Below are 19,036 nucleotides of genomic sequence, written 5' to 3' on the forward strand. Positions count from 1 at the left end.
TTTTAACCAAATGATTCTATTAACCCCAAGAAGAGGAGCTTTTGATTTAGGCCTCAATTTGCATCAGAAGGACAGTTAGGCCCCTGTTCATTTCTACTCCCATCTGGAGGCTTATCTCATCTCTGAGAAAGTGGAATTAGCCAGATGACCTGGTGACTTTCGCAAAGTCCCTGGACTCCTTGGCTGCTGGAACGGTGGCCACTGAAGAACACTTTTAATTCACCAGCTTGCCCTGTGTGACAGGGAGTCTGGGTAAGTTCCAAGCAGGTGCCTAAGCCACAGTGGTCGGAGCTGGCACTTACTGGAAGCAGGCCTTTGGGTCCCCTGGGCACCTGCCCGGTGTGTTTATACAGTGGCAGGAGCCGCCGGGTGAGGCATTAGTGCACAAAGAGAAAATGCTACGCAAATGCCACTGAGGAATGAACTCCTTGAAACAGCACGTCTGGGGCAAACTGACACCTTAGCGGGGGAAGGGGCTAGTCTCCAGGGAGGACAAGGGAATTTCGCAGAAGCTTTCCTCTGGTGGGCCTGTGGGGCTCAGCCTACCATCTCCTAACTCCCAGACAGAACATCTGTCCAGCCCAGTGGTCCTGGCAGTGCCTGCTTCACGGGCATTAGCCTGCATGGTTACACTGGGCCTTGTGCTTTTAAGAACCCTGTCCTTGGTTTAATGCTGTCTGTTAATGCTGTCTTAAAATCCTTAGTGATTTTTTCAAAAAGGGGCTCCGTGTTTCTAATTTGCACCGGGCCTCATGAACTATGTAGCCCTCTTGGACTTGGGTTACAGCATGGGGCTGGCAGCGTCCTCTGTAGTATTAGGGCTGCTGAGGTCACTTCAGCTCCTTAGCTTGGCATTCAAGGCCCTTTCCAGTTTAGATTCCTGACTGCCTTTCCAATTATCTGCCCTCCCACATCCTCAGGACCCTGTTGTCTGCAGCCAGAGATTCTGCCATGGTTTGCACTTCTTCCCTATGCCCGCTAAACCTTTCCCTCTCCTCACCTCCCTGCAGACTCCAACCCTTCCTTCAGACCTGGGGGGAAGAATCTTTTCTCCCCTGAAGATTTGTTTGGCACCCTGCAGGTAGAGATACTAGTTCTTGTCCTCAGTGTTTTCAGAGCCCTTGCCACCTCAGCTGGGGCTCTGAGCACATAGCAGCATGATGATGTTTTTGTCTGCAAAGAGTCTTATTAAAATATTTAACAACCAGTGTGGCAGAAGCACCAACACATCAGAGCTCATAGAAGAAGACCTGGGGAAGCCTGGAGTAGGGGCCCTGCAGGCCCTGGGCTAACCCTTCACTTACTGATCTTGGGAATCAGAGGGCCTTAGGGGCCCAGATAGTGGCTGTTCATTAACTTCTAAGGAGTTATTTCAACCTTTCAAAAACTCAGGGGCAGAGAGCTCCCCAACCTACAGCCAGTGTGGTTCATTTCTCCATCCCAGTGTCCAGGAGGGGTTTGGGTAGAGTCAGTCAGTACTCAGAAAAGGAGCACTGTAATTCAGCACTCTGAGATGCTGAGACGGTAGATTGGTTGAGCTCAGGAGTTGGAGACCAGCCTGAGCAAGATGGAGACTCTGTTTCTAAAAAAAACTAGCTGAGTGTTATGGAGGGCTATAGTCCCAGCTACTTGGGAGGCTGAGGCAAGAGGATTGCTTCAGCCTAGGAGCTTGAGGTTGCTGTGAGCTATGATACCATGGCACCGTACTAAAGGTGACAAAGAGAGACTTTGTCTCAAAAAAAAAAAAAAAAAGAAAAAGAAAAGAAAGAAAAGGAGGACGGATGAGTGTGGGGAGAGGTGAGCAGGTCTCTGTAACTTGGGTTCCTCCCAGGCACCCTTCTCAGGGAGAGGAAGTGAAGACCCTATTCTGGAACCTGGACTCATTCATCCTTCCAGCTTCCCCCAAAGGCCCTTTTACAGCAAGTGAGTCCAGCATATTGCAAAGTGTTCTGCAGTGGCTGGGAGAAAACAAAAGAAACAAGAGGCAGTCCCAGGCCACATGCATCTATGTAAGGGATGGAAACACGCTGGGTGCACGCAGGTGCAGATCTGTACACACATGGCACTCAGTGTACACACCACATACTCCCCAGGACACTTCCACGTCCCTAAAGCCAGGAGTGACACACAGAAGCCAGTGTGTGAACCAGATGGGCGTCTGTGTTGGGTTCAGAGAGCGGTCAGAGGGTAGGGGCCATACAGGTGCTCTGGAGGGAGAGAGGCTGGGTGCTGGGAGGGTTTGAGAAGCAGAGAGGAGGGAGGCCGGGGACACAGAGTAGAAATGGGCTAAACAGGGGCAGTGAGGCCCTGGCTGGCAGGGGTAGGAGTGGATAAGAAGTGTGCAGACAGGCAGGCTGGGAAACGCAGGAGGGAGGAAGAGTCTTGTATGTGTGGAGAATATTCCATGTGTGGCTCAGCACCTGTAGCTCAGAGACTAGGGCACCAGCCACATATACCAGAGCTAGTGGGCTCGAACCCAGCCCGGGCCTGCCAAACAACAATGACAACTGCAACCAAAAAATAGCCGGGCGTTTCATGGGCACCTGTAGTCCCAGCAAATTGGGAGGCTGACACAAGAGAATCACTTAAGCCCCAGAGTTTGAGGTTGCTGTGAGCTGTGGTTCCATGGCACTCTCCGAGGGTGACATAGCAAAACTCTGTCTCAAAAAAAAAAAAAGAATCTTCCATGTGTATCCCTGGCACATGGGTACTTCACAGATGTCATCTGTAATTCTCACACCTACTGCCGAGGTAGGGATGATTCCCCTATTTCACACTCAGACCACTGGCGTGACTTGTCCAGGGTTCCACAGCTGTGTAGTGGAGCCCATGTGTGTGGATCTAGGCCCACTGGATTCTAAGTCCTCCATGTGTTAAGAAGGTGAGTGTATTGGCCTCTATTCCCCAGCCTGCCCTGGTCACATTTTTCACCTTGATAAAGAATGTGCCTGGGGGCAGTGCCTGTGGCTCAAGGGAGTAAGGCACTGACCCCATATGCCAGAGGTGACGGGTTCAAACCCAGCCCTGGCCAAAAACTGCAAAAAAAAAAAAAAAAAAAAAAGAATGTGCCTGAGCTTCCCCCCTCCCCTTGTGAAATCTCTAACTGGGACAATGTGGGCAACAGCTGAGGGGCACGGCACCCAGGCCAGACCTGGCTTCCCAGCTTTGGCTCTTGACATTTGTCGTCAGACCATTCTTTATCAGGAGCAGCTGTCCTGTGCCTAGTGAAAGGTTGAGCATCCGTCTCAGTTCAGGCTGCTTGAACAAAATGCCGCAGACTGAGGGGCTTAGAAGCTACAGAAATGTACGTCTCATAGATCTGGAGGCCGGAAGTCTGAGATTAGGGTGCCAGTGGGGTAGGGTTCTAGTGAGGGTGTCTTCTGGGCGGCAAACTTCCAGCTTCTCAGTGTGTCCTCATAGGGGGGAGAAAGAGTGCTCTCCAGGCTTCCTTTCACAAGGGCACTAATCCCATTTAGGAAGGTTCCCCCTGCTTATGCCATCCCATGAGGGCTTGGATTTCAACATGTGGGGTTGGGGGGACAGCATTCAGTCCGTAACAACAGCATCCTTGGCCTCTACCCGCTAAATGCAAGTAGCATCCTCCTTCCTCTAACCCCCAGTTGTAACAACCCAAACTATCCCCAGACATTGCCAAATGTGCCAGGGGGGAAGTCACCCCCGACTGAGATCACTGGGTGATCTGCGGCACATTTCCAGAAGGGTCCTAGGTCCCTTCTATAAAGACTTGTCAGCACTCAGGCCAACACCTGTCCCTCTGCCTAGGTGCCACGAGTCAGGCTAGACAGCAGGGGCTGGACAGCATGACCTCTGGAGGGCCTCTGGACGGGCCCTGCAAGTCTGACTGGATGCCGGCCCCTCCCTCCCCTGTGGGTGACTGGGCCCCCATAGAGACACTTTGTCCAGCACCTCCCTTCCTCCTGCACCCCCAGGATGTGCAGACCCAACGGCCAATTATGAAAATGAAAAATCCAGGTCTCAGCCTCAAATGAGTATTTTCCTTTGGCACTTTGATTCTTTTATAATAAGTGCCTGGTCACTGAGGAATCCCAGGAATGTGGTTGTGATAATGAAATAGGCACCTGGCCCAGAAGGGCCCCCTCAATGGACAGGCCTGAGCAGGCAGCCTCCAAATCTCCAGCAGCCCCTCCCCTGCTGGGCCGAGGACTTGCTGAAATTGGCCGTACTGGCTGGGCTGGGCCCTGAGCCTGTTTCTACATCCTGGTTTCCAGCTGCCTAGCTGCAACGCTGCCTCTTGAAATGTGAAAGAGTCCTTATTAAAGTTTGGCTTTTTATCAGAAAAAAGAAAATATAACCCTACCATAAATCTAATATTTTGTGATTATTTTCTCATTTAATATCCCAGTAATAATAATGTTATTAGTATTCCCATTTTACAGATGAGTAAACTGAGGCAGAAAGAGTTGGCAAAGCTGGCATGCAGAGTGGCTGGGATGTGAACCCAGGCTGTCCCCACCTCTGGGCCACAGCACCTGCTGTCCTGACCCGTTGATCCCACTGTATTTCACTTCCAACCCTTGGCCCTGAAATGGTAACCCTACTATAAATCTCCAGGCTACCTCTGGAGTCCTGTAAAAATCCAGGATTGCGGAGGAGGAGGAAGAGGAAGGCCTACTTGTCTGAGCTGGCCAGGAAAGTCCACCTTCTTTGGGGTGCCTCCTGTGATCCTAATTCTTTTATGTTTCACATCAAAAGAGCATGCCCCACTTTCAGGATGCCAGGACCCAGGACTCCGTAGAGCCAGGCGATTTAGGGCACATGCATGGATTTCGAATGACAGAGACACAGGAACACCTCTGCTGCCTGATGATGTGTGCTCCACGGGAGTGCTGTGCCTATCGGCTTCTTCATCTGTAAACAGGAAAGAATAATACAGACCTCCCAGCATCATGACACTTCATGAAAGAGTGAGGGTGAGACCTGGCACCTGAGAGCTCCATAGACACACCTGCTTATTGTTTTGGTGAAGGATGTTGGGGGTCACCTAAGGCCCTTGGAAGTGAGAAGCCTGAGGCAGGTTGCCAAACCTCTCTGGGACTCAGCTGGCTCACCTATAAAATAGGGAAATTAGGAAATCCCATTTCAGGGCCAAGGGTTGGAGGTGAAATACAGTAGGATCAACGGGTCAGGACAGCAGGTGCTGTGGCCCAGAGGTGGGGACAGCATTGACTGTTTTGGGATTCTACCTAGTTCAGGATGCTCAGACAGGGACAGCATGTGGGTATTCGTGAAAACTGAGACTATAAGGTAGGAAGGCCTCAGTTTTGAGGCTAAAATCTCTTGAAAATACAGGGACTTTGGAGGGATAAGACATCCCGACACCACCTGACATGCTTGTTGACTGGGCCCTTTTGTTCCCAGTACCCTGGGGCGCCTAACTGGGCACCCAGAGGACTAAAGGTCGGTGGAAGGAAGGCAACAGCTTGGCTGGGCTGGGAAGGAAGAGAATTCCAGGGTGCAAGGCCTCAGGCAAGTACCTCCTCCTCCCTATGCCCTAATTCCCCCCACCCCCACACGCCATTATTTGGTGCTCACAGTGAGCTGATTGTGAGCACCAAGGACCCAGGGCAGGGGCTGGGATGGAGCAAAATCCAACTAATAATAGCCACTCTTTATTAAGGGCTTGCAGCGTGCCAGGTGAGGGGCTAAGGGCTTCCTCAGAATTATCACCCTTAATCCTTTACCAGGGTTCTGTGAGGCATGGATGATGTTCCGGCCTTCAGGAAAACTGAGTTTAGAGGGGGTGAATGCTTTGCTCAAGGTCACCCAGCTGGCAAGCAGAGCCCGGGTCCAGCTGCAGGTGATCCCATCTCAGCACCTTCTCTGGTATATGCTCTACAGCCCTGTCTAAAGCCTGTTCCTCTTAAACAGGTGACAGAGGTAAAGTGGGAACCCCCAAACCTCCTCCCCAAGCTCCCTTAGGAGTTCATCCCATTGCATTTCAAGTCAAGTCAGTTCAAAATATAGTAATTCCTATAAACTGTGTTTTACATATTCAATATTCTAAGATATGCCCCCTATTTTAAGATGCAGCATTGGCTTAGTGATGACCTTCAGAGAGGACGTATAAAGGAAGTTGTGCTCTCAGTTCTGTCACTTTACATCATGACAAGGCGAGCATCTTAGAATAGGGAAAATATTGGGCCGGGCTTTGACTTAAACACCACCAACAAAGATACCAAGAATAAGGCTCGAATGCAAACTCATGCACCATCTGCCCTTTTAAGCATTCAATACATTTGGTGCCTCCATTAAGTCTTTATTAAGACATCCTTCGTATGTCTATACCCACACGGCTACCACTATTTTTCATGGGCCAGAGACAGAGGTGAGCATTGTTGACGAGGTCTCCTCCCTCAACGAAGTAGAAAGTGCAGAGAAAAGAAAGACAATAACCAATTAACAAAGATGTCCACAAAATTATTTCCACTGTAATCCATGCTGCAGTATCCCCTCTCTGGAAGCACCGAGCAATGTGCAAAGATAAAGAAGTATGGAGAATCTTTTTGGTAAGAAGTATGGAGAATCTTCAAAGAGCTGAAAGTAGACCTTCCATTTGATCTCACAACCATTACTGGGTATTTAGCCAAAAGGAGAAAAAAAATCAACTTATCACAAGGACATTTGCACTTGAATGTTTATAGCTATTCAGTCCACAATGGCAAAGATGTGAAACAACCCAAGTGCCCATCAACCCAGGGATGAATTAATAAACTGTGGTATGTGTACACCATGGAATACTATTCAGCTGTCTTCAAAGCTGGAGACTTGGCATCTTTTGTATTCACCTGGATGGAGTTATTAGTATAGTATCACAAGAGTGGAAAAGCAAGCATTCAATGTACTCAATACTAATTTGAAACCAGTAGATAAACAACTACAGGACACACGAGAGAAAAACACAATTAAATTCAAGTAGAGGGAAGTGGGGGGTTGGTGAGCCCCCACCTAGTGGGTACAATGTAGGGGTATATGGCACATCTCCTGGGTGAAAGACTCAATTACAACTCAGATGTGACCTAATGAATGCAAACAATGTTACCTAATTGTATGTATCCTCAAAAAACAAGAAAAAGGAGTCTTTTTAAATCACGTGGTCAGGGAGAGTCTCTTTCATGCAGGTAGCTGGAATCTGTGAAAGGAAAATTTCTTATCCTCAGGGGAAAGCATCACAGCGCCACAGGCAGGGAGATAAAAAGTGTGAGTTGCTGAGATGGCAGAGCTGGCCCTGGAGAAGACCAGTGTAACTGGGAGGACCTGGGGGGTGGGGAGCACCTGGAGAGGTGGGCACGGGCCAGGTCCCCTGAACATGATAGGGGGTGTATTTGCTCTTCTGTGCAATGTGTGCCATGTAGGTATGGGGTTGAGGGCAAGAGATCAGAGCTTCGTGAGGTGGTCACCTCTAACTGCTGCGTGAGCCGGGCCTGGGCAGGGCTCCGGGAAGGGCACTAGGTCCAAGGGCACAGTGGTAGGAAGCTAGGGTGCTTGCTTAAGTGTAACCCAGGGACCTGCCTGGCTGAAGCCAAGAGGAAAAGGGGAGACAGAGGGTGCCTGCTGAGGCATCCATAGATCTGTCCTTGGTGGGCACTGAGGGAATCGGGCATTGTCTAGAAAACTACTGCAGAAAAATCCACTGCACAGCATGTAAAGTGAACTGGAGATATCACTGTCATGCCTTGGGAGTGACAGTGGGAACCTCTGAAAACGGCAGTGGTGGGTCTCTTGTGAGCACCCCACTACATGGAAAGAGCTCCTGGGGCACCGGGATCTGTCCTTGCTGCCCTGTTTGTGGAAAGCTGCTGTGTTTTATTTCAAAATCCACAGTGCCTAGACCTCACAGGTGCCTGGGAATACCTGATGGAGTGAGCGGAGTCTCATCTCACGCCTATCTCTTACCCTCCTATCCATCCCTGGCTGCCTGTCCCCCCTCTGGCAGTACACAACACCCCAGATGCCCATCCTACCCCACGTCACTCCAGCTGTACAGTGAAACACATCCTGGTCACTCAAAGCCTGGCTCTGCTGCTTCCTTGCTCTGCAACCTTAGTCGCGGGAGTGCAGGTCTCAGAAACTCAATTTCCCTATTCTCTACATTGGGATGGTAATAACAGCTAACTCTCAGGGCTGTGGGGAAGATTTAACAAGCTAATGCACTCTCCCTGGCCCACAGTGAACCCTTTGTGGGAAAGGAGGGTGTGGGGGGGAGCTGCAGGACTTCCTGCGTAGTTCTGGGCCTCCCCATTGCCACCACAATAGAACAGAAGCCTCCGGAACAGTAGAGGCACAGGCTGTGGTTACTGGTGTGTGGTATCTCTACCTCTTGTGTATGGTCCTATAGGCTGGCACTTTACCCCCAAACGGGTATAAATCTGCAACAATCCCCGAAAAGAGTGTCTGCTCTTGGGGTAGTTCAGGTACAAGCTGAGGTCTCACCTCCAGTGACTTGTGACTCATGGGGAGGGAGCCCCACCACTGTCCCCTTCCCCTGCACTCATGCCAGTCCTAGCTTGAGGGACACCTTCAGCATGGGAAGGGCTGCTTATACACCCAAGTGGGAGGGCTCAATTAGAAAATCCAACATAATACAGTAAGGAGGGCTAGCCAGACAGCCCCTACCCAGGCCTCAATCGAATGCTTGTATTTTTGAAAGAAGCTCTCTGAGCAACATTTCTTAGGACTATGTTAAGACTCAGAGGCTGGTCACTCCTTCCTATCATCTCCCACTGAAGAGCCTCACTGGCCTAAAGGGGGTGATCCAAGGTATTTGGGTAAGGAGGACCCTAAGAAAGGGCTGTAGGTGGCCCCAGGGCTGAGTTGCTTCCATGGGGATCCAGCAGTGGAGGGGAAGGGGGACCTTCAGGGGCTTCTGCAAGCAAGTCACATAGCAAGTGTCAAATGACAGACTTGTGCTAAAGACCCCAAGATTGGACCAGCAGTCCAGTCAAAGCAAGTGCACATTACATAGAGAGACATTTAAGGGTCCCATTTGGGGTGGGAGAGACTGGGTTCAAAATCCAATCTTGCCCCTTATTTGCCATCCAATTTTGGACTATCAGTTGGGATTAAGCTTGTGGATAAATTAATAGACACCACACATTAAAAATGACTAGATAAGATAGAAGTAAAAGTCTCAGTGGGGTGTGGTGGTTCACACCTGTATGTAATTCCAGTCCTTTAGGAGGCTGATCACTTGAGACCAGGAGTTCAGGACCAGCCTGGGCAACATAGTGAGACTTGTCCTTATGGAAAAAAAAAAAAATTAGCCAGGTGCGGTGCCACATGCCTATAGTTCTAGCTACTCAGGACACTAAGGTAGGAGGATTGAGTGAGCCCAAGAGGTTGAGGTTGTAATGAGCTCTGATCGATTGCACCACAATAAAACTCTGTCCCTAGAAATATGAAAAATAAATTTTAAAAAAATCTAAAGTTCAAAAGTCCTTGGTGCCAGGGACCCAGGCTCTCCCATGCACAGATCTTTCCAGAGGTTACCACATAGGGCAAGATGGCTGCTGAAGCTCCAGCCCTTACGTTCACATTCTAACAGGCAGGAGGGAGCAAGAAAGAAAGAGGAAGCCCTCCCTTTCTACCCCTTTTTAAGGACACTTCTTGGAGCTGCATACACCCCCTCAGTCCAAATCCCACTAGCTAGCTTTAGCCATATGGACATATGCCATATGGATGTGAGGGCATGTAAGAAGGGTCACTATTCTGGTTGGCCATGTATCTGGATAAGAATTAGAGTTGAGACCTAAGGAACTAGGGGGCAGCATGTGTTTACAGACAACTTCTGCCACCACTGGGTTTTTTTAAAACCATAAAAGGGGTTACTAATAATGCTCACAGTGTTGTTATGAGAACAAACTGAGGTTCTGTAAAGTACCAAACACACTGCCTGGAATATGTTGAGGGCCCAACATCATTCAAGAAATAATTTTCTAGTGATCCATGATTGTCACCATTGAATATCTGCAATAAGAAGCAGAAAGACTGCCCTTTCAAACCTCAGGTTGTATTCAAGTCCACTCTGGATGGTTTAATGTCACTTCACCTTTGTGGCAAGAGGGACAGAGAGAAAATTCACAGGGGCATCCCTGGCAGGATTGTTATTGTCCCTGTTTTACAGATGAGCACACTAAGGAGCAGGAACATAAAAGGACATGGACAAGGTTACCTTGCTAGGAGAAAGCTAGAATTTGAACCTGGTCTTTTCCCCAAGCCTGGATCCCTTCACCGTTGCATGCACTGCCACTCATCTGTGAATGCCTGTGGACGAGTGTCTTTGTGATTAGGAGACTCCAAAGGGAAGGGCTTTCCTTAGAAGGCATGTCGAACGCTGCCGAGACTTTGTAGCCAACCCTGTGTGTTCTAGCACGATGCTCCCACACATCCCTCGTCTGTGGATGAGCTCGGGCACCACATCTAGCATCCTCTGGGGAAGCTGCAGTCCTTAGGCCATGGTGGGAAGCCTCCCAGTGGGATGGGAGTTTTCCTCAGGTTTTCACCGGCCACTACTGCTGCGCTGCAGGTTTGCACTGGTCCCAGCCTGAGCCTCACCGCTGTTCCCAGGGGGTGACATCACCATGCCTTACTTTTTCACAGTCGCTCCTCATGGGTCCCTGTAGGGGTACTGGTAATGGCTGGGGTTCCGGGTTGGCTGAGATACCCAGAAGGAACCACAATTGCTTGGGGGCCTTCCACCTACAGGAGCCAAGGAAGCCAAGCCAAGGAGCTCTGCCAAGCCTGGCACAGCTCTGCCCATGAAGAGGGATTAGTGAAGACAGGGTTCCCTCCACTTTCCCCTGGAGCTGTGGACACTTGTGTGTCATGAGACTTACCCTGACTCCAGAGGGTGCAGGCCCAGGCCCTCCTTGCTGTTGTGTCCAAGAAAGTTCTGGAATCCCTGCAGGGTGATGGGTAGAGTGGTCTTGGGCTCTTGCCCTCACACTGTGGCTCAGATTGGTTGAAAAATAGGGTACCAGGATGGGGAGGGGGTTCCAGGGCACTGGGGGACTTAGGCCAAGGCATCAACCAGAATTCTATCCTTGGAAGTCATCTTGCAGGGTTTGAATTTTTATTTGGGGAGCATGGTTAAACAGGAGTGGAACAGAAGTGGAACAAATCTGACTAGTATTCTAGAAATATCTTGGGGGCAGTGTAGAGGTAAATACCGGCATCTGTATCAACCATTGTTCTCCAGAGAAATAGAACTAATGGGTCTGGCCAGGCACTGTGGCTCACACCTGTAATACTAGCACTTTGGGAGACCAAGGCTGGAGGATCTCTTGTGGTTATGAGAACAAGAACAGCCTGAACAAGGGTGAGACCCTGTCTCTACTAAAAATAGAAAAATTACCCAGATTCTGTGCTGGGTGCTTATATAGCCCCAGCTACTTGGGAGGCTGAAGAGGGAGGAGGATTGCTTGAACCTTGAGGTTGCTGTGCTAAGCTGAGGCAATGACACTATAGCTTAGGTAACAGAGCAAGACTCTGTCTCAAAAAATAAAAATAAAAAAAGAATAACTAATAGGTTCTGTTGGTTCTCTGATGGAGACAGAGACAGAGGAAGAGAGAGTGAAGGGGGGGATGTATTTAAGGAATCGGCTCATGTGATTATGGGGACTGGCAAATCTGAAATGTACATGGCAGGCCCGAAGGCCAGACATGCAGGCAGAATTTGATGCTGCATTCTTGGGGCAGGGAGACATATCCATATGCCAGGGTGTGCCCTGAAGGCCTTTGGAGAATCCAGAGTTGACCCTGCACCTGGGCTGGGGGTCAATTCTCACTTCAAGTCAACTTTGTCTGAGTGTGTCTTTTCTTCTGCGCCCCCTTGCTCTGCCCCCCTTCCGTGCCCCCCACCTTTCTTGCTCTTTCCCTCACCTCCTCTGGCCAGCACCAATCAGCGTGTCTTCTCTGACAAGATGGAACTGCAGACTCCTCCAAGGCGGAGGCCTTACTCATTCTGGAGCCCACTGCACTCACCCAGTGCCTAGTGCATAGCAGCTGCTCAATAAATGATGAGAGAATGAATTTCCGTTGGAAACCATCCCAGTGTCACATGTATCTCTCATCACCTTCACTTCCTGCTCCTGGTCCACTGGACACTCTGGTAGTCCACACTTCCCTGCAGGACATAGGTGCTGACAGCCCGGTGGGGGTTGGGACAATGCCAAGTAGGCCTGGGCCTGAGTCGCAGTTCTGACGTTCACATGCAACCTGTTTACAAACAAGCTGGTTGTCTTATTCATTCACTGACCTTTTGCAGAGTGCCTGTGCACACCAGGCTCAGGTGCTGGCACAGGGATCACACAACAGAAGGCAGCCTGTGATCACTGCTCTGAGTGGATCCACCATCTGGAAATGACAGTATGATGCATCTTGAAGGCAATGACAGGGGAGATGAGTGCAGGGTCTGAAAGGAGCAGGGCAGGGACACCTAACCCAAAGGAGGGAGGGACCTCCGACTTCCTGCTAGAGAGGACAGCCAAACTGGGCCTGGATGGTGTGTCCAAGTCATCCAGGGCTCCACATCTGGAGAGCAGAGCAAGGACGGGCAGGGAAAAGACAGCGTGCTGCCAGGGCAGCTGTGGAGTCCAGTGCAGGCCAGGAAGACATGTACCGGTAGTCATTCTTTGGTGCTGGGACTTGGGGATTTTCCTTCCATAGCTTTTCAGCATCCAGCCCACCTGATCATCTGGTTCTTGCCATAAAGAATTCACCAGGTGCCATGTTGAGACGAGGGCTCCCTCACCTCTCACTCTTCCCCTCACCTTGGCTTGGCACATACCTCCTTCAGGGAGCCTGAGCAGGTGTGGGTGGGTGGGGGACTGAGGAGGGCAGGAAGGACAGTAGGACCAAGCATAGTAACCTGGAGGGTGATGGGCTCTCCTGGCCCACAGAAATCCACGATGCCACATGCAAGCTGAGGTGTTCTGCTTTGCTGTCCCCATATATAAAATGGGAGTAGGTAACCACATTTCAATTAATGTGATTTAACACCTAGTTATTGAGCCCCTTTATACATTAGGCAATGAGGCTGGTTTCTGGGGGACTGAGGTGAACACAGACACAGCTTCTACGCCACTGAGTTCTCAGTTATCTTCTCCCAGCTCATCCCTTGGCTAAACCCTGTCATCTTACAGCTGAAATGTCTCTTCCTCAAATAGGCTTCCCTGGCCTCCAGCCTACAGTAGTACCTCAACCCTCTTTGGTATTCCCTCCAACCCCTGGGAGAGTTTGTGGCTGAATATCTGTCCAATTCTGTCCCCTTTCTTAGTCTGTGTCCCGCAAGGGCTCCTTGGTTTAGCATTTTATTTCTTGAGCTTGGTACAGAACTGATCCAACTAAAAAAATGCTTATTGACTAAGTGAAAAGCAGATGTTAACTATGTGATGAAAAGCAGGAAGGAATGTTCCCTCTACAAGTCGCCCTGGGTAGAGTGCCATGGCATCACAGCTCACAACAACCTTGAACCCTTAGGCTCAAGTGATCCTCGTGTCTCAGCTTTCCAAGTAGCTGGGACTACAGGTGCCTGCCACAACACCCAGCTATTTTTTAGAGATGGGGTCTTGACCTTGCTCAGGCTGGTCTCGAACTTCTGAAATTAGGCAATCCACCTGCCTCAGCCTCCCAAAGGGCTAGGAGTATAGGCCTGAGCCTCCGCACTCAGCCCTGATGTTATGTTATTAATAATACTTTTGTTAGTTTCTCTTTTAGAGCAGGGACGATGTCTCATGGTGCCCAGAAGAGCCAGTGAATATTGACCAAATGTCCACCAGGTGTCCAACAGCAGGTTTGGACCCTTCCTGGTACGATCTCTCTTTCAGTAAAAACTCAGTAGCCCTTGGCAGAGTGGAGACTTTGGAGCTCTTACATAACTGGCACTCCATAAACATCTACAGTCAGATTGAATCACTGGGTTTAATCTAGCTGGGAAATGATGAATGTCCTCATTTCATTGGCCATCATCTTTGTATGTGGGTCAACTAATTTGAACACTACGTTGAGAAAGATTTTGGGGCTGTAGGGGGCTGGCTATGCCCCCCACCCCCAAATGTATGTCCATGTCCTAACCCTTGAAGCCTGTGAATGTGACCTGTTTGGAGATTACGAATTGGAAAACTTGAAAAATTACATTTGCAGATGTTACCAAGTTAAGGATCTTGAGATGAACTTCTCCAGAATTATGAGGTGGGCCCTAAAATCAATGACAAGGGCGCTCCCAGAAATCGTCTCTGCAGAGTGGCCCCCAAGTTGTGTCCATCTGCATTCAGGAGGACTCTTCCTTCTATTAATCTGAGATCAACTTATTTTTACAGGGACTGCTTACATCTGAGACAGACTACAGAACAGCGTGTGCCAGAGGTGGAAGGCCAAGTCACACGCAGAAGAGCAGCCTCTCTGAGTGTCAGTTGTCCCGGAGGTGTTCTCAGCAGCAAACACCCATGGTGGACTTCCAGGCTGACCTGAGACACTGAGACAGGCATTGTTAGCTGGGACACCATGAGGAGGTTAAAGCAGTGTTGAAACAGAGAAGAAGTGATTACAAGTAAAAGCAGGCTCCATCTACTGTTTGGAGCTTCTGCCCAGCTTACATTGTTCCGAGGAGAACCTGCATCATGCCTTTATCTATTGCCTTCCTTTTGGTTTTAAAGATCAAGAAATTTTAACCATGGACATCAGAATTGGCAGAATAGCAACCATGACTGTGGACAAGCGTAGCCAGACGCTGCAGCACTTTGAGCGTGGTGTGTGAGGTATCCTGCAAGAAAGACGGCTGAATCTTCATTGGCACCTGTAAGGCTTTTGACAAACATATGAACTTGATCTTCCGTGACTGTGATGGGTTCAGGAAGATCAAGCCAAAGATTGTGAAGCAGCCAGAAGGTGAAGAAAAGCTGGTTGGGGGTCTGCTGTTGCTGCCTGGGGAGAACTTGGTATCCATGACTATGGAGGGGCCACCCTCCAAAGATACTGGCACTCCGCAGGTACCACTTGCCATAGCCGCAGGAGGCCCTGGGGTTGGGAGGGCACCTGGCAGAGGAGTACCAGCTGCTGTACCAATTCCACAGGCTCCTGCTGGGTTAGCAGGCCCAGTCCGAGGAGTTGGGGGATCACCCCAGCAGTAATGTCTCCACAGAGATGAGGCACTGTAGCAGGGGCTGCTGTTGCTGCTACTGCCAGCATTGCTGAAGCCCCACCCCAGTACCCACCAGGATGAGGGACCCCCAACCCTCTGTAGGTAGAGCAAAGCCACCTCTGGGCATTATGGCTCCTGTACTTGGTGAGACCACCCATGGGCCCACCTATGGGACTTCTCCCTGCTTGAGGGACACTAATAGGTAGGCCTGCCCCTTAGAATGAGACCCCCTCCACCAGGAATCAGAGGTCCACTTCCCTCAGGAGTGCATCCCCCCAGACCCTGATACTGATACTGTTGATCCATCTCAAGTCCCTTTTCCCCCGCAATGTGTCTGCGAAATGATGTCGAATATGAGCTTTTTGTCCCCTTTCTCCACTAATAATAACTAATAATAAATGCAAAGAACAATTAAGAAACAAATTCAATCACAAATGCCCTTTTAGGAAACAAAAAAGAAGACATAGACACAAAGAAAAGGAGAGGGCCATGTGAACACAAGGACCGAGACGGGGTGGGTGTCAGCCATGAGTCACCAGAAGCTGAAGAGGTGGGGGCTGCTTCTTCCCTGGGGCCTTCGGAGCAAGTGTGGCCCTGCTACCACCTTGGTTTGGGACTTCTGTTCTTCACAACTGTGAGAAAATAAATTTCTGATGTTTTAAGCCACCCAGTTTGTGGCACTTTGTTGAGTAAGACCTAGAACTGATAGGGTGACCTTCCCAAAGGTCAGTGGGAAGGGCGCCTGCTAGATCCTTGCTGCGTGAGCAAGGGAGGCAGCGTGCCAGGGACGTGCTGAGGGTCCACAGATAGCAGCTCACAGACCCCAGCTCATCGTATCACAATGTGATTCAGCATGGAATGGCGCAGAGATGGAGCAGGAGAGATTTCCTTTGTCTGAGGGGAAGTAGGTGGGGTGCTGGGAGTGGTGGCACTATTGGTAGCTTTGCGCCGTCAGCTGAACACAATTATACTAAATGGGGACAACTTTGGGGGAACTTGGGGAAAGTGAAGGCAGCGGCAGGTCATCTCCCCCCCCCCTTCTGTCTCTAGGTAGAACAATGGCGAGTCATCCAGGAAGACGAGGGTAGGGAAGTCGCCCCAGACACAGGTTTCTGCTTCTGTTGGTGTCACATTCCAAAGTCACAGATGAGACATTCATGGCACCACTTGACCCTTGGTTTTCCTGCCCTGTCTACAGCAAAGTAGCAGCGAAACTCCCTCAACCTGTACCAAGAGGGAGCCCAGGGTGGAGAGAAGCTGTCCGGCCCCCGGCTCAAATCCAGCCTTTGTTTATCCTCCCTTGATGTGTGATCTCCGAGAACTTCTTATCACTTGTCTTTGGTTTCCTCATTTGCAAAATGGGAAGAAAATTAATATCTACTTCAAGGCATTGCTTTGAGGATTCAGTTAGTCCACAGGTATGAGTATGCCCAGTGCATACACTTAATGGCTGCAAAAGTGTTTCATCTAAAAACAAAACATGGAGACAAACGCACAAGTAAGCAAAATCAGTGTCTCACTGAATTCCAGGCCCTTTTACCTTTGCTCATGGGTTCTCTTTTGCAATTACCACTGACTGTGTACGAAGCACCTGCCATGTCACCTCATTGAGTACTCACAACAGTCCCTGAAGTAGCTACCATTGTCATGCCCATTTAACAGATGAAGAAACTGAGGCTCAGAGAGGAGAGTGACTTATCCACAGTGATGTAGTGAATCATCTAACTCAGTTGGTGTACTGAGGACTCCCCTCTGGGTGCTTCTCTGCTGTCTTGGTTTGAAAATGAGGACCTCTAGGATCTCCTGAGACCACAGACTCTTTGAGGAAAGGGAACGCACATCTATGTCTTTTATTATTATTTTTTTTTTAGACAAAGTCTTACTCTGTCGCCCTTGGTAGAGTGCCAGAGTGTCACAGCAACCTCCAGCTCTTGAGCTTAGGCGATTCTCTTGCCTCAGCCTCCCAAGTAGCTGGGACTACAGGTGCCTGCCATAACGTCCGGCTATTTTTTGTTGCAGTTTGGCCAGGGCTGGGTTCGAATCTGCCACCCTTGGTATATGGCACTGAGCCACAGGTGCTGCCCCTTCTGTCTTTTTTTTTTTTTTTTTTTGAGACAGAGTCTCATTCTGTTGCTCAGGCTACAGTGCCCTGGTGTTAGCCTAGCTCACAGCAACCTGAAACTCCTGAGTTCAAGCCATCCTCCGGCTTCATCCTCCTGAGTAGCTGGGAATGCAGGTGCACACCATAATACCTGGCTAATTTTTCTATTTTTAGTAGAGACAGAGTCTTACTCCTGCTCAAGCTGGTCTCAAATTCCTGAGATCTAGTGATCCTCCCGCCTCAGCCTCCCAGAGTGCTGGGATTACAGGTGTGAGCCCCTGTGCCAAGCCGACTTCTGTGTCTTCACATCCCTAGTATTCCACACACGGTCTGGTGCAGGGTCAATATCACTGTGCCAGAAAAAGTCAATAAATGAGTGACTACAATAAATAAGTGAATAATGGAGAGTTTTTAGAAAGCAACTTTTTACTAAGATGAAGGCCATCTGCTTCGTCATCTACCTTTTGCCCTAATTTCCAGCATGACACTGTGCCTGACACTGTGCCTGACAGCTGTTTCTTTTAAATTCGGGGTAATAATATGCCCTCTGCCTTGACATGGAGACTGGGCTGGGGGATTATTTCAGATGCCTTTCAGCTTGGACACAGCCAGATGCTGTGGCTCTCAGCCAGCCCGCTAACCCTAACAGTGCCTGGAGTACAGTAGGGATTCTGTGGTTATTTGCTGAATGAGTAAATGACTAAGTGCTTTTCTCAGCCATTTCTGAGTTATTAAAAGCTGCAAAATTAACTTTGCCTTGGCTGGATGGACCAAGAGTAGGTTGAGTTGTCCTGGCTTGGAGCAGGGCCTTCTCATCTCCTGTAGATCAGGGCCGCTCCTTCAGTTGGGATGGTGTCTATTCACCCGCTGCCGCCTAGAAAGGGTTAACCTTGGGTAGCCTGGCCTGGGTGTTCTCCAGCCGGCCTTGCCCCATTACCTTGCCTCCAGCTGAGATTAGGCCATTAGTTTACTCATAAACAGGTGGCACACTCCACCTGAGCACCTGGAGATAAGGGCCATTTTCAAGCTGCAGCACTAAAGGCTGCTCTCTGCACCCCCACCCCATCTCAGCAGTCTGGGAGGTTGTTCTTGTTTGTATCAAGATTTGGAAGGCCTAGAATGGCCTTACAGATGGGAATGGAATCCATGATGAAGCTTCCAGAATCAAAAGTGCCTTGGGCCAAGAGGGCACAGATCCAGTATGGCCAAACCCACCAAGTCAGACACAGTCTAGAGAACCCTTATTCCAGGACTGAGGCTGGCATCGCCCCAAGGTGAAACTTAAGTAACTCCCTACTTCTAGTCTCATCTAATCTCAAAGGTTTGGCCTTCCTCTATATACTTCTTCCTTACTAGTTAGATATTAGGGGCAGCCATGTAACAAACACTAGGATGTCCTTTGACAGTCCTGAATATGAACAGCTTAACTTGTAGCTCCTGACTTCGACTCCCAAGTCAACTCTCACCTTGTGTTTGGATGGTCCCCAAGCTACGAATGATTTTTACATTTTTGAATGATTAAAAATAAATACAAAATCAAAAGAAGACTATTTGTGATGTGAAAATTACATGAAAGTCAAGTTTCAATGTTTATTAAAGTTTTATTGGAACAACCCAGGCTCATTCATTTACATATTGTCCATGGTTGTTTCCCTGTTACAAGGGCAGGGGTGAGTAGTCCTCATCCCACACTGCTTCTGGATGCAATTAAAGTCACAGAGTTGCCATGCATGTTGCCAACCAGTGTGAAAGACATT

General features: G+C 49.4%; 2 pseudogenes; both read left to right on the plus strand.

The window, feature by feature from the left end:
• The first annotated feature begins 12,652 nt into the window (after positions 1-12,652).
• On the plus strand, positions 12,653-14,554 carry LOC105887225 (annotated as a pseudogene).
• A 186-nt stretch (positions 14,555-14,740) lies between these two features.
• On the plus strand, positions 14,741-15,464 carry LOC100946880 (annotated as a pseudogene).
• The last annotated feature ends 3,572 nt before the right edge of the window (positions 15,465-19,036 follow it).

This window comes from Otolemur garnettii, unplaced genomic scaffold, assembly GCF_000181295.1.
Source record: "Otolemur garnettii isolate 467f Iridium unplaced genomic scaffold, OtoGar3 scaffold00003, whole genome shotgun sequence".
NCBI classification, from domain to species: domain Eukaryota; kingdom Metazoa; phylum Chordata; class Mammalia; order Primates; family Galagidae; genus Otolemur; species Otolemur garnettii.